This window comes from Cydia amplana, chromosome 8 (assembly GCF_948474715.1).
Source record: "Cydia amplana chromosome 8, ilCydAmpl1.1, whole genome shotgun sequence".
Lineage (NCBI taxonomy): Eukaryota > Metazoa > Arthropoda > Insecta > Lepidoptera > Tortricidae > Cydia > Cydia amplana.
Genome location: NC_086076.1, coordinates 14,472,261 through 14,485,772, shown reverse-complemented (window position 1 = coordinate 14,485,772; position 13,512 = coordinate 14,472,261). Strand labels below are relative to the sequence as shown.

The window sequence follows — 13,512 nt, the reverse complement described above, 5'->3', positions numbered from 1 at the left end:
CTTCATTTGCGTGAATGTATGTTAAAGGGTAGAAAAGGGCGGTAACGAGGGTTGGGTAATCAGTAAGTATCAGTGGCTTATCGCACGTCAACCCAGGCTACGTGCGAGATGAAAACTTGTCTTTATTATGACAAAGAGGATTACTTATGTATGCTCAGAATTATTAATCTGTTTAACCGAGACAATTCGGCGTCTAATACTGCTTGTATGTAAAGTTTACCCAATTGCATTTTAGGCATTTTGGGGGGTTTTTAGCAGACGCAGCTTTCTAGACCAAGTGAAAGAAAATGTGGGGGTCGTGTCGTATCAGAAAGTCAAAGAGCTGGCGCAAGATAGGGAATGCTGGAAGATGCTCCACCGACAAGAGAAGAACTGTTAAGAGAAGAGAAGTTAATGATCATGATTTTAGGCGTGCGAGAAAAGTTGAGTTTTTTTTTCTCAGGAATGATATTCAAATAACCAGGTCAATCAGGTTCATAAATTTTCTTAAAACAATCGCTTTACGTAAAAAAATATCGCAAATATGTCAAAAGCAATAACTATGTATCTTGTTTATTCAATACATATGTAGCAGCCAGTCAGCCGGTACGTTATTAGCTGTAGGTGATCTGGTGGTGAGCAGCACGGTAAACAGCAGTTGCGTTAAGAATGTGAATATATTACAAGTAAAGTACACCATTAATGATTATGTTGACCCTCGTTCTCAGGAGTCTATGATGCGTCTATCGCTCTCCTGCCTCTATAGTAGTTTTATATCGTTGATTATCTTGTTTTCGCCGTTAGAGTTGCTGTTCGACAAGACGTGAAGTACGTGCGACTCTAATACGGATTATAATCACGTCTAGCATGTACGACATGTACGCGCAACTAATTAGATTCCGAAACGCATGTACAGTGATAAGACTGTACATATTGGCAACCCCTAACGAAGATAAGATTGTTAACTGAGAAAGAGAGTCATTACAAAGTAAGTTAAGTTAAAAGTAAAATTAAGTTACCGATCAAATTCGAAGGCAATGTCGTCAGCTGCGGCGTCGTCCCGATGCCGCTGTTCCTCTCGCCGGCTGACGACTGTGGCTCCTTCCCACGTTGCAGATTCCTTGCTGCCGGAGTCGGCTGCATTTCTATGTCCTCCTGACGTCGCTTATTGACTTGAGCGAGCATTGACTCCGTGACGTACGTTTCGCACATAGCTTCGGGAAACGTCGCTTCCCAGCCCTCACGGCGACGGAGACTATAGCTATTTCTAACAGCAGGTAGCTAATAGCATATTGATGCATATCATGGCTGGAGATAGTTGATGGCAGGGCTTGCTCCTACTTATGCTGCAGGGTTAGCTTCCGATCGATTTCCGCTTCTGCTGCGTCATCAAAAGCGGCGGTGGATATTTTGTAGGAAGTTAGATTTACGATCCAATTTATCGAAGGACCATTTAATCCGGCTCGAAGGACCATTTAATGTAGCAGCCAGTTAGCCGGTACATTATTAGCTGTAGGTGATCTGGTGGTGAGCAGCACGGTAAACAGCAGTTGCGTTAAGAATGTGAATATATTACAAGTAAAGTACACCGTTAATGATTATGTTGACCCTCGTTCTCAGGAGTCTATGATGCGTCTATTGCTCTCCTGCCTCTATAGTAGTTTTATATCGTTGATTATCTTGTTTTCGCTGTTAGAGTTGCTGTTCGACAAGACGTGAAGTACGTGCGACTATAATACGGATTATAATCACATCTAGCATGTACGACATGTACGCGCAACTAATTAGATTCCGAAACGCATGTACAGTCATAAGACTGTACAACATAGTTACCGACCTAAATGTCATATTAAAACAGAAAAGACAAACAATTCATTCTGTGATATCGTTTTGCTGCTAGTTTTTAATTTCGCGCCTACTATCCTGTTAAAATCTAGCACTCAATTGGAAAATGATTGTCCATTTTTTATTATCGGTGTATGTCACTCGTACTTAATTTAAGTCACTTTGAGTTTAATTTTTGTCTATTTGTAGGTAAGATACGGATTCATCCTCAAAAATTTCATTCAAATGAATGATGTTTCTTCTGTTTAGCAAATTTCACTTGACAACACTGACTGACATTTATTATTCTGTAGTCCAAACAATTAGCAAATTAAAGCAATATTAGCAATTATATTTTATGATTTTTTAAAAGGTTCGTAATATAGTAAGAAAATCATAGTTCACCAAATTTAGCTTAACGTAGTAAAATTACAAATATTAATTACCTAAGTATTTTATCGGTCGGTAGGATACAATATTCCATCATGATTGACAGTCTAATTTTGTCGTCTTATTTCATTTCACTAAGTCACATTGCAGGCATTGTCGACACTAGCAATTAGTGTCAACGCAAAAATACGGGCCGCGACAGGGCTTTCAGTCTGAAACTGAAACAGACATTGGTTGACTTAGGGTCTCGTTATTTGAAGCAAGTTTATTTTTAGGCGACCGGCAAGGTTATTTAAGACTAAAACAAGCCACAGATAGACATAGGTCGGCGAAATGATAAATTATAGTCATGGATACTTAAGACACCACCGCAATACGCCTCTTCCGCGACTATAATCAACAAATTTATATTGTTCCGGTTTAAATTCTGTTTGATGCAAATTTTATAAAATCATGATTAAATTATCAACCAATAGCTCAAAGAAAGACTGAAAAAAAACTAATTTATGTTACCCATAGGAACGCAAATCGCCTATATCGGGTTTTTTCCTCTTGGGGTGGCATTTAAAAGATCTATTGCCTACCATATGCCTATAATGTGTTGTTTTTTTTCTTTCTTATACGGTAGCCATATTTTAAGCCTGTATAACAAGCAACCATTTTTTTATAGTAATCATGAAAAGGGCAAAGCGGCAAACATTTATTTTATTTCTGGCATTTTAATTTGACTGATTTAGGCGCCGGAAAGGACAACAAAGGCTGCCTTTGAGTAAAAATACTGAAAGTTAACCTTTCAAAATTGTTTTTTCTCTAATTATGCGTCGCGACAAAATAACAACAAAGAGTAAATAATAATCAAGAGGAAATTTCGACGGACTTCCAGTTACCCAATGGCGAAACGGAAATCTTATTGAATATGATTTTCTTCGCCTGTGTAGACTGAAATATTTACGGAAGCAAGCCTCCTCCCCTGCATATCAATAAGCGATGGAGGGAAATACGGGATCGTTACAGTTTAAACTTTAGTATATCTTGTATAAGTCAGTAAGGTCACAGAATAAATAATAGTACTAAGTACAGAAGACTCACTCTCTAACAAAACGCGTCTGTTACGACCAGCACAGATATGGCCGCTAGGTGGCGACAGCGCCACGCGCGGCTTATGGCTTTCCCCAAAATTGGGGCGGAACGGATGTACTTTTAGCTACCTGTTGCAAAGCGACGAAATCGCGGAGTGAGCCACGCCTGGTAAGGTCAACCTAGGTAAATGCGTTACTTGAGGTAAATGCGTCTTTTATAGATTTCTTTTAAACGGAACATTTTAGAATTATTGCAACCCTCTCTGTTTGAAGTTTGGTCACTGAACTTTTAATGCAGACGGCTATAATAATTATAATATGTTGCGTTTAGAAAAAAATCTTTAAAAGACGCATTTACTTCAAGTGACGCATTTACCTCAGTTGACCTTTCTAGTAGATATACTGTGTAATCTACCTAATCCTGATGCACTGGCACTTCTAGGTTTGTCTGATCCAGACTCAGGTTTGACCAGTAGTTTTGGTCAGAGTCCTAACTACACGTGTCTGCCTATGATTAGGTAATATCAAGGCATTGCCGAACTTAGACAGTCAAACTCCGAAACACAAAACGATCAAATCGAAGTTATACCAGCTAGGTAAAAAATAGGAAAAAAAAACGTGGCAAATCTCGCCCACGAAGGGTTCCGTATTTAGGGGATTTATGACGTATTAAAAAAACTACTTACTAGATCTCGTTCAAACCAATTTTCGGTGGAAGTTTGCATAGTACATCATAGTAGCATGTACATCATATATTTTTTTTAGTTTTATCATTCTCTTATTTTAGAAGTTACAGGGGGGGGGGACACATTTTTCCACTTTGGAAGTCTCTCGCGCTAACTATTCAGTTTAGAAAAAATGATATTAGAAACCTCAATATCATTTTTGAAGACCTGTCCATAGATTTTGAGTTTCAGTTCTAAGTGTGGGGAACCCCCAAAATTTATTGTTTTTTTTTCTATTTTTGTGTGAAAATCTTAATGCGATTCACAGAATACATCTACTTACCAAGTTTCAACAGTATAGTTCTTATAGTTTCGGAAAAAAGTGGCTGTGACATACACGGACAGACAGACAGACATGACGAATCCATAAGAGTCCGTTTTTTGCCATTTGGCTACGGAACCCTAAAAAGGGTCACTGCGTTTTTGAATTTATCGGAGAGACTTTATCAGCCTCTTTCTCTCTCTCAGCAACTTTGGCATCTACATATATTTTATTACTAATAGTATCGTCTTTAAGAAGGCATGTTTTATTTCACATATCGCACACATTATCTCTCTTATTATAAGCCTTATTACCTACTACAATATTTATCATCATATTACTGGATGTTTGATGAAATCACATTTCCTATATTTTCAGCATATTCGAGCAAATAGGTACTTATGCAAATACTTATGATCTTTAAATACTTATAGTTAATTAAGTAACGACAGACATTGAGTGTATAACTGGTTTCTACATAACATTCACATTCAAAGAATTAACAGTAATATAGCATTATATGACATCAGTACTATTCATAGTTCTTTTAACTACTATTCACTTGAATATAATAATAAAAATGCACAATTACAAATTAACTAGGTAGGTACATCCATTATAAAGTCGTCGATATTATCTCCGCCTCTCGGAACATTTCAAATGATTTATAACTAAGCCTCTTGATTGATCAAATTGTATCGGGATCGCTACCGTTCATTATTTCTTGCCATTTCTTTATGCTAACTAGGCACAACATTTTGACCATCATCAATCATGGTATTATCTAGTTTCTTGAACTGATATAATAATATCCTACCGTGATACCCGACCGAAGTTGAACGCCCTCCATTGTCGCAGTAACCACCTCTTCATACAATGACATCAACATTATGCACTAAATCGGAAGGTTGTTTTTATAAGTGCCCCCCTTTTATGGCCTGGTCTGCTTCCCGGGTACAAGTAAGCTTTTTAATTTACTTTTTACGAGATGTTTATCTTTCAATAAGCCCGTATGCCACTTAAAGAACTTGTTTTCTGTTACCTCATAAAAAGGCCTCAATAAAATTATTTGTTAGTTAATTTTAAATGTATATACACGGGAAATATGTGGCCCTTCCTACTCAATAGGTCTAGTAATTACTATTGATATTTCATGCATGTAAGGGTTAAAAGACATAGCAGAAAACAACTGTATACATGTCGGCGGCCGATCGTAAGATCAGGCATATCGTGAAATTCCTAGGAATATCGTGAAACGTGAAAATCTCTGACCCGTTCCCTGAGTCGACGGAGCCCCGCTAAGCGGGGCTCCTATTTCTGGGCAGTTTGCCCTTCGGACATCTAAAGCAACCTAACGAACCTATCCTACCTATATATTGGTTTAATGTCACTATCGTCAAAACATTACACAGGAACATTACAATATGCCTGATCTTACGATCGGCCGGCGACATACACAAAGTCAAAGACTCATAGCACAAGATGGAGGAGGCCTTTCCCTGATAAGGGGCCCATATTTCAATTTAATCTACCTTATTTATAAACTAACTAGGTTAACAATAACATATACCTCTAACCTGTATTTAAATCAACTAAAACAACAACAAATAATTTTTTATATTCAGAACACATACAGTCATACATGACACGAGTACTTACATAAAATAGAAGTGCATAATACGCACACAGTTTATCTACTAAAAAGACCTGGAGGTTCATAAAATATATATCAAACTGAAACTTGGATATTTATTAGAAATGTAATATTCTATTTTCTGTCTGTGAAATATATGGAATTTTAAAATACCTTGTCGTCAAGCGATGTGATAAAACGTAACAGTTTACAGGTGTTTCAGCATTTAGGTTAAAAAAGCATGTCGGTGGCTTCATAGAATGGCCAATCTGACCTGGACATGGACTCCATTAACGAAAACGTTACACTGGGGCTATTGTTCGGTTTACATAACAAATGGCTCGATAGTGGAACATGACGCGAAGATTGACAAAGGCGTTCCGTTAAGGCTTGCCGGCTAAAACCGCTGGTTCATACAAACTGTATGCATTGTTAATATGGTAGAGTCAAACAAAAGTTAAACCTCGATACAGTCAGCGTCAATAGTAGCGTATGAAAGCAACGCCGCAAAAGTATCAGCCATCCTCAAACACTTTTCCAAATAGAGATCGTAGAGACATAAATGAAATACCTAATATATCTATTTTTTCAGAGAATAGTATATATTTTTGACGCATAGTCTATATTTTTGACGCATGCTACCTCTTATTCTGATTGTACCTACGCAAATTCGATTCGTACTCAACTCTAACATGTACATATGAAGTGCATAGATAATTGTTTTACATCGTATTTTCACGGAAACTTACGTGTCTTGCTATTTCAGACAGTCTCGGTACAAAAAGTACTGAGGTTGACTGAAGTAGCATGACAAATACTAACGTTTACACCTGTACACCAGGCCTATAACCGCGAAAATCAAAGTTCGTAAATTGCGGGCATCTGTCTCTGTCACTCTAGTTACGCTTTGATTGGAGTAAAAGAGAAAGATCCCCGCAATTTGCGAATATCGGTTTTCGCGGTAGCCCCCCAGTTGTATAAATTGTGGAGTAAAAGAGAAAGATCCCCGCAATTGGCGAATATCGGTTTTCGCGGTAGCCCCCCAGTTGTATAAATTGCTTCCTAATTTTCAGGGAGGTCCTTTACCTACTCTATTCCAATAGTTCCGTATGCATTAACATTAAAGTAAATATAAAACTCACGTCACTTCTCAAGTGCTCAATAAATAACAGATTAACATATTATAAGCATTAATAACATTATAAAATTAATTCACAAACTATTTGTGTGGCTGTCGGCTTTGAGGAGGTCCCTCAAAAGATGAATGGGGTTACGTAGTTAGTGACGTTGACTGTGACTCAGGGGACACTTCTTGCCGCTAGTTGCTAGGCTATTTAAGTATAATGGAAAGCATTTAGGAACAGGTAAAAGCCGTACAACATATAGAATAAACAGTTAGTTATTGTATAAATGGCAGATTATACAAAAGAATACTACTTAGCAAATATAATATTGTATACCCGATATGGGTTGCCGTTGTGACTGTATGTGCATAACATTGTACACGGTAAACAATAAATGATTTCTATTCTATTATATTCTAATATTAAGAGCTTTTTTTCTTTTTACTATAGTACTCATTGTGGAACTAATTTACTTTATAGACTTTTTAGAAGTCGTATTTAGAAACGTTAAATTAAATATAATACCAATTTAATTTCAAAGCAAAATAAGTATTCCCAGGCCAGGTACTTTCGATCAAACTTTACGTTTCGTGTTGAGCAAATGTTATATACACACAGGTGCAAAAGAGCATACCCACTTTGTGAATGAAATTCATTCAACAGAAAAAATACGAAAAATTTAACCCGAGCTTAAGTTTGATTAAAGTGTTGAACCCAAAAATAGTATGTTTATAATTATATACCGTAAAACGGGGTGAGTAGGTTTCGCGGGGAGAGGTGGGTTATGAATGGGGAGAGGTTTGAGAGGGGGGTGACAAGGGATTTTAAGGGTACTGCTACAAAAATAATGTATTCCAATTTAAAATGGAGCTATAGTAATACGCATAATAAAAAAAAATCGATCCAACATTCTTCCAAAATCACCTTTGTATGAAAACCCCTCTCACCTCAAATACGAGGCACTACGGGGTGAGGTGGGTTTTCCTCTATCGTCAAAGTTATGAAATGGAACTACCCAAAATAAAATAAAAACTAAAATACAAACGTCCGGAACACTTATTATATACACCATTCAGTTTTCATATGTAAAAATAAAATATTATCGAGGTTTGAATTTAAGTTTTGACCCTACTCACCCCATTTTACGGTAATATAGGTATTTGAATATAGCAGAAACCAACTCGGCTTTGTATTTTTTGTATCTGTTCGGGGGAACGCGACAAGGCAAACTGCTGTATGTTATACGTTTTGCTGTAAGTAATGTTCAGCAAGTGTGAATTATGGTTTCAGCATGTTTCATAAGTATATTGCAACGGTATTTTATGAGCCTAGAAATAATATAAATCAGAGAAAGTTTTTACTTATGTGTCAGTGTTAAAAACGAACATTTGTGGCAACATTTTACAAACACACACATCTAAAAAATGTACATGTTATCTAATTTGTACATTTTAATAATAAATAATACCGACTTGAGATAAGGCTTATCCAATAACAAGACTTATAAACTATTATTACCTACATTATGATTACTAGAGATGTTATCTTTGTGGTTGTTTTTTGTTTGGAAAATTTCCTTTATGCTGTTATTTATTTTTTAATTTATTTATAATGTAATTTGACGATGCAAAAGAGATTGTAAAATCCTACTTGATTAAATGAGATTCTATTCTATTCTATTCTATTCTATTCTAACACGCATAAATGTCAATGTCGAACGGACGGACTGAAAATTAGCGCTGCGCAGCGTATGCTGAGCCCGTTCCTTTTGCCGCACAATTTTTTTTTTATGTTTTGTAACCTATATGCTTTTTGTGTTGCAATAAATGGTTTGTTACTCTTTTTCTTATCCTTATTCTAATTTGTTTCCTGTCTCTTTCGCACTCATAAAATGCCCATATCCTACGTAATGGCCTCTCTTTTGCACACTTCAACTATCTTTCAACGTTAGAGATATTAGATCTGTGGTAAATGTTATAAAATGTATGTTGCTTCATTTAGGTAGGCAGCAGCGATTTCATCGCATAGTCTGCATAGTGTTAGTTGGAAGGAAGGTTAACAGGCATATAGATGGCGTAATTATTTACTTTGTATTTGTCATTGTCATTTGAACATTATTAGCAGCACATTGTTATACCCATAACATAACACGTCGTGCCTATTTCGTACTTAATGAGTCTGTTCATCCTAATGTAGATAATTGAATGGTAGAGAATGCCCTTTGGTATTAAGACCGCCATTTGTACAGTCTCTTTACTTGTGCAATAAGAGTTTAATTTTTTTTATTAAAATGTTCCTATCATCACACCTTTCGAATACCTAGTTAATATTTTACAATCATGCTTTAAGTAGCCACTTTAACAATTCATAAGGGTGGTACATATTCCATTTCCAATTTCTTTGTCCTATGCGTCTCATATTTTGCTAAGTGGGAGAGTGATTCGCAATGCACATTGGACCAAGAAATTGGGCAGGTTGAATACCAAATCCAAAGGAAGTATGCCAAGAATTTAAAATTAAATTTACCGAAAACAATGTTAAATAACAGTACTGCAAGAATAACACCTGCAAGGTTATTGACTTTAAGGGTTGTAAGGACGTTGACATCAAAACATATTGGGCGTATTCGTATTGATATCGGTTCATGTCATTCAGGCTTTGCGTATTGTCTTGTCAATCATACTTGGACCGGTCTACTTACGAACAACCACTAGTTTTCAATTACATGGCAGCGATTAACCAGTCACTTGAAAAGATAGTAAACCACCATTTGAATAAATCGTTTTTTTTTTCTCACACGGGTATAATAATTAGCCGAATTCATGGGCCATTTATAACACAACATAAGCCTTCTTGAGCTTACTGTGGGACTTAGTCAATCTGTGTAAGAATGTCCTATAATATTTATATTTATTTATTATTATTCACTTTATTTATTTTTCGTCTTACGTTAGGTTCTTTATAATATGAATATAAAAGTAAAATATAAAAACACTTACAAAACAATAAAAATACATATACACACATTATAAAAAACCTAACCTTATTATTATTATTATTTATTTATAGTTGTTCCCTACACTTATTATTTTTCAAAATTAGGATTTTTTATGTTATTTCTACTCAGAATCATGAACTCTTTTGATCCTAATAGGAGAAAAAAAGTGTCCCAAGATTTCCATAAATTTTTCGATCTTTCCATTCCGAAACCGCCATACAAAGTCTATGAAAACATGGTAACGGAATGGGAAAAAAACGTTGGGACCCTTTTTTGTCCTATTAGGATAGAAAGAGCTCGTGATTCTGAGTAGCAATAACATATAAATTCACAAATTTAAAAAAATTGTGTAGGGGAAAACTTTAAATAAAATGGCCCTCATAAATAACGGAACGGAACTTAATAATGTAATTCAATATCCTACGACCGATTTTGTAACAGGTAAATAGTTCGCAAGTCCCATTTTCTTGTGTTAAGTAGTGACAAAATATTTCGATACTGTTATGGAATAGTATTTTATACAATCGTGATATAATGGAGAGCTTTTCAGTCGAGTACCGTGTTTAGGCAACGAAGCTTGCTGAGTTGCCTAAGGAAGGTACGAGATTGAAAAGCTTGATTATATCACTATTGTATACAATATTTTTTCTACGAGTCAACAAAAAAAAATACTTAAAACTAGTAGAAGAATCATATATGTAGGTAAAAAAATCAAAAGTATACAGCTAAGATGCGCGAGCAGTCGCGATACCTTCATACTCGTACGCGACCCGGCCCCGCGCCCCGCGCCCCCGGCCGGTTGGTCAACGACACCTTCTCGTAACTCATGAGGCCCTGGTACTTGCTCCGCGCTTTCGATTGGTCAATTTCATTATAGTTGACTAAACTGTATCGAAATGAATATTATAGTTGCCTAAACAGTATCGAAATGAATATTATAGTTGAGTTGGGGTCCCATAGTGAAAAAAGTATGCAATTTCACTTTGGTATACGAAGTCTTAATTCAAGCATTGCAGTCGACGAGTAGAAAAACATTTCTTTCAGTGCACTGAGCGTGAGGGCAATGTATTAAGAAATCTGACAAATGCCGATGCCGCTCGGACCAATATTCCATAAAACAACCCAAATCAGCATATTGTTATTCCCGATTTCCTCTTTTAAAATGTAACCAATATATTTCTTAGAATTATGAAACCAATAATATTTCGGTTTCATTATAAATAAATTGAAAGAAACTTTGTCTATGATTATACTGTTGTATGTTCAGAACAGGGATGTTGCGAATGCAAAAAACCGGCCACGTGCGAGTCGGACACGCGTTCCAAGGGTTCCGTACATTAAGTCCCACTCACGCTTGACTGCTCATTTCTAATAGGTTTTTTGGCTAATGAATAAATTACCTAGCAGTCTAGCACTTACGCCGATGCTAAGACGTTCCTGTACCGACCTGTTCCACATCCGCATCCGCATTTAACTCCGCATCGATTTTATGCGGATGCGGATGCAGATGTGGATGTTGAAAACAGGGATGTTGCGGATGCAGATTTTTTGACATCCGCGGATGCGGATGCGGATGCGGATATTTAAAGGCTCACATCCGCGGATGCGGATGCGGATGCGGATGTCAAGATTAGGTACTTAGAAAACGTCAAATATTACATTTTTAGTATTTTTTATTTAAAAAAACGACACGTTTAGTATTTGAGCAAGAATATAGGTGCGTTATATTACTTATATTTAATAAACAGTAACTTGACCGACTTTTCTGGATCTAGCTAGACGTTTTCGTTATAGGTAATGACGAAATTACCTAGCGCTAAGACGTTCCTGTACCGACTTGTTAGACATCCGCATCCGCATAAGCTCCGCATCGATTTTATGCGGATGCGGATGCAGATGCGGATGTTGAAAATAATGCGGAAGTTCCGCGGTTGCGGATGCGGATGCGGCTGTTCGCAACATCCCTGGTTGAAAATAATGCGGAATTCCGCGGTTGCGGATGCGGACGCGGATATTCGCAATATCCCTGGTCAGAACTCCGTCATACGCGGAAACACTTAGCCTAACTAGCAAGTTTGGACTTCCGTTTTTTGATACAAGTAGGTAAGTTTAACATGATGAACAATTCAGATTAGATACAAAGTCAAAAACGACCAGTTTATCAAGTGTAAATAAAATAAATCAGTATTTCAGGCGTAGATTCTTTTCTTCACTAAAATTACAATTTATGCCAGGGCTTTTAAGCCGCGATCACAACTCAAATTTAATATATTAAGATTCAAGCAACGAGGTTTATTTTACAAATATATATATATATATATATATATACCTACCTACTCTAATATACATAATATTATAATAGATAAATTAATAACTAAATAAACACCACTAAGGCAACATAACTTATGTAACATTCGCTTTGATTTAGCTATGATTTAGCATTAACCATCAATAACCGACATCCCGTAATGTGTAGTAACGTCTAGTAAGGATTTTATTTACTTTCGTAGTGCATCGTGATTGGCCGTGAACACGACATAAGGTCAAATATTGCGACAGCTAATCCGTCTTTGTTAATATTTGTAAATCTGTTTAATCCCGAAGTTCCGAACTTGTGTTTTTAAATCGTCCTTACAAGCACAGTTGACTAAGTTTGAGTACTCCCTTGAGCAATATTCCTAACTCGGAACGCCCGGGGATCAACTTTAGGAAAAAGCTCAATAAAGTGTGCTTTAGTATCCTATTACGACTCAGATATCCTTCAAACAACAATAAAGAAATTTTCAGAAACATCGCGAGTAGCATTTTCTATCTCCTACTCTACTGCTTGCATACTAAATCCGACATCCGCTTGCAGATATTTCGAAAACGTTTGGACAAAAGTTGTTTGTAACCCAGAGAGGAAACGATTGGGATCATTGGTCCCGGATTATTCCCGTCTCGTAATGATGTTTTGATGATTCTACCGAAGAACAACTGGTGTATGCAATTAAATGATATTTTGGTAAAAAAAGTTCAGTTAAAGTGTACAAGTTTTTAAAGGGTCGGCAACGCGTATGTACTATGTAGCACTTCTGTAGTTGCAGCCGTCCATCGGCTACGGTGACTGCTTGTTTGCCACCAACGTAGTATAAAAAAAGGAGATCCAGACGCAGAATCGTTACCCAAACTGCCCAAGAGCCGGAGTCAGCGAAGAATTTGATAAATTTGATTCGAGCCCTACACCCGAACGTAACGGGTCTGGGTAACGTAAAAAAAGTTTCTCTCAACAATAAAGTTTGGCTGCGAAGTTTATAAGTAGGTAAATTGATACACTTTCAAAGTACCTGAGATAAGAAGAGATGATTTCTTCGGGGTTTTTAAACTTGGGTAATTTTGTCAACAATGTTATTTATTAGGCTATTTAGATTATGTCATAAAATGTGAGCACTAATGATGAAAAACGGTTTCAAATACTTAAAGTGATTTGAAGGACTCCTCAGGAGTTACAAAAGAAAC

The 13,512-nt window shown here is 36.5% G+C and overlaps 1 protein-coding gene across 1 annotated transcript in view; it reads left to right on the top strand.

Annotated features, from left to right (window-relative positions):
* Positions 1-13,512, top strand: part of LOC134650477 (uncharacterized) — a 50,191-nt gene that overhangs the window by 1,073 nt on the left and 35,606 nt on the right. The gene's annotated exons all lie outside the window — the stretch shown is intronic.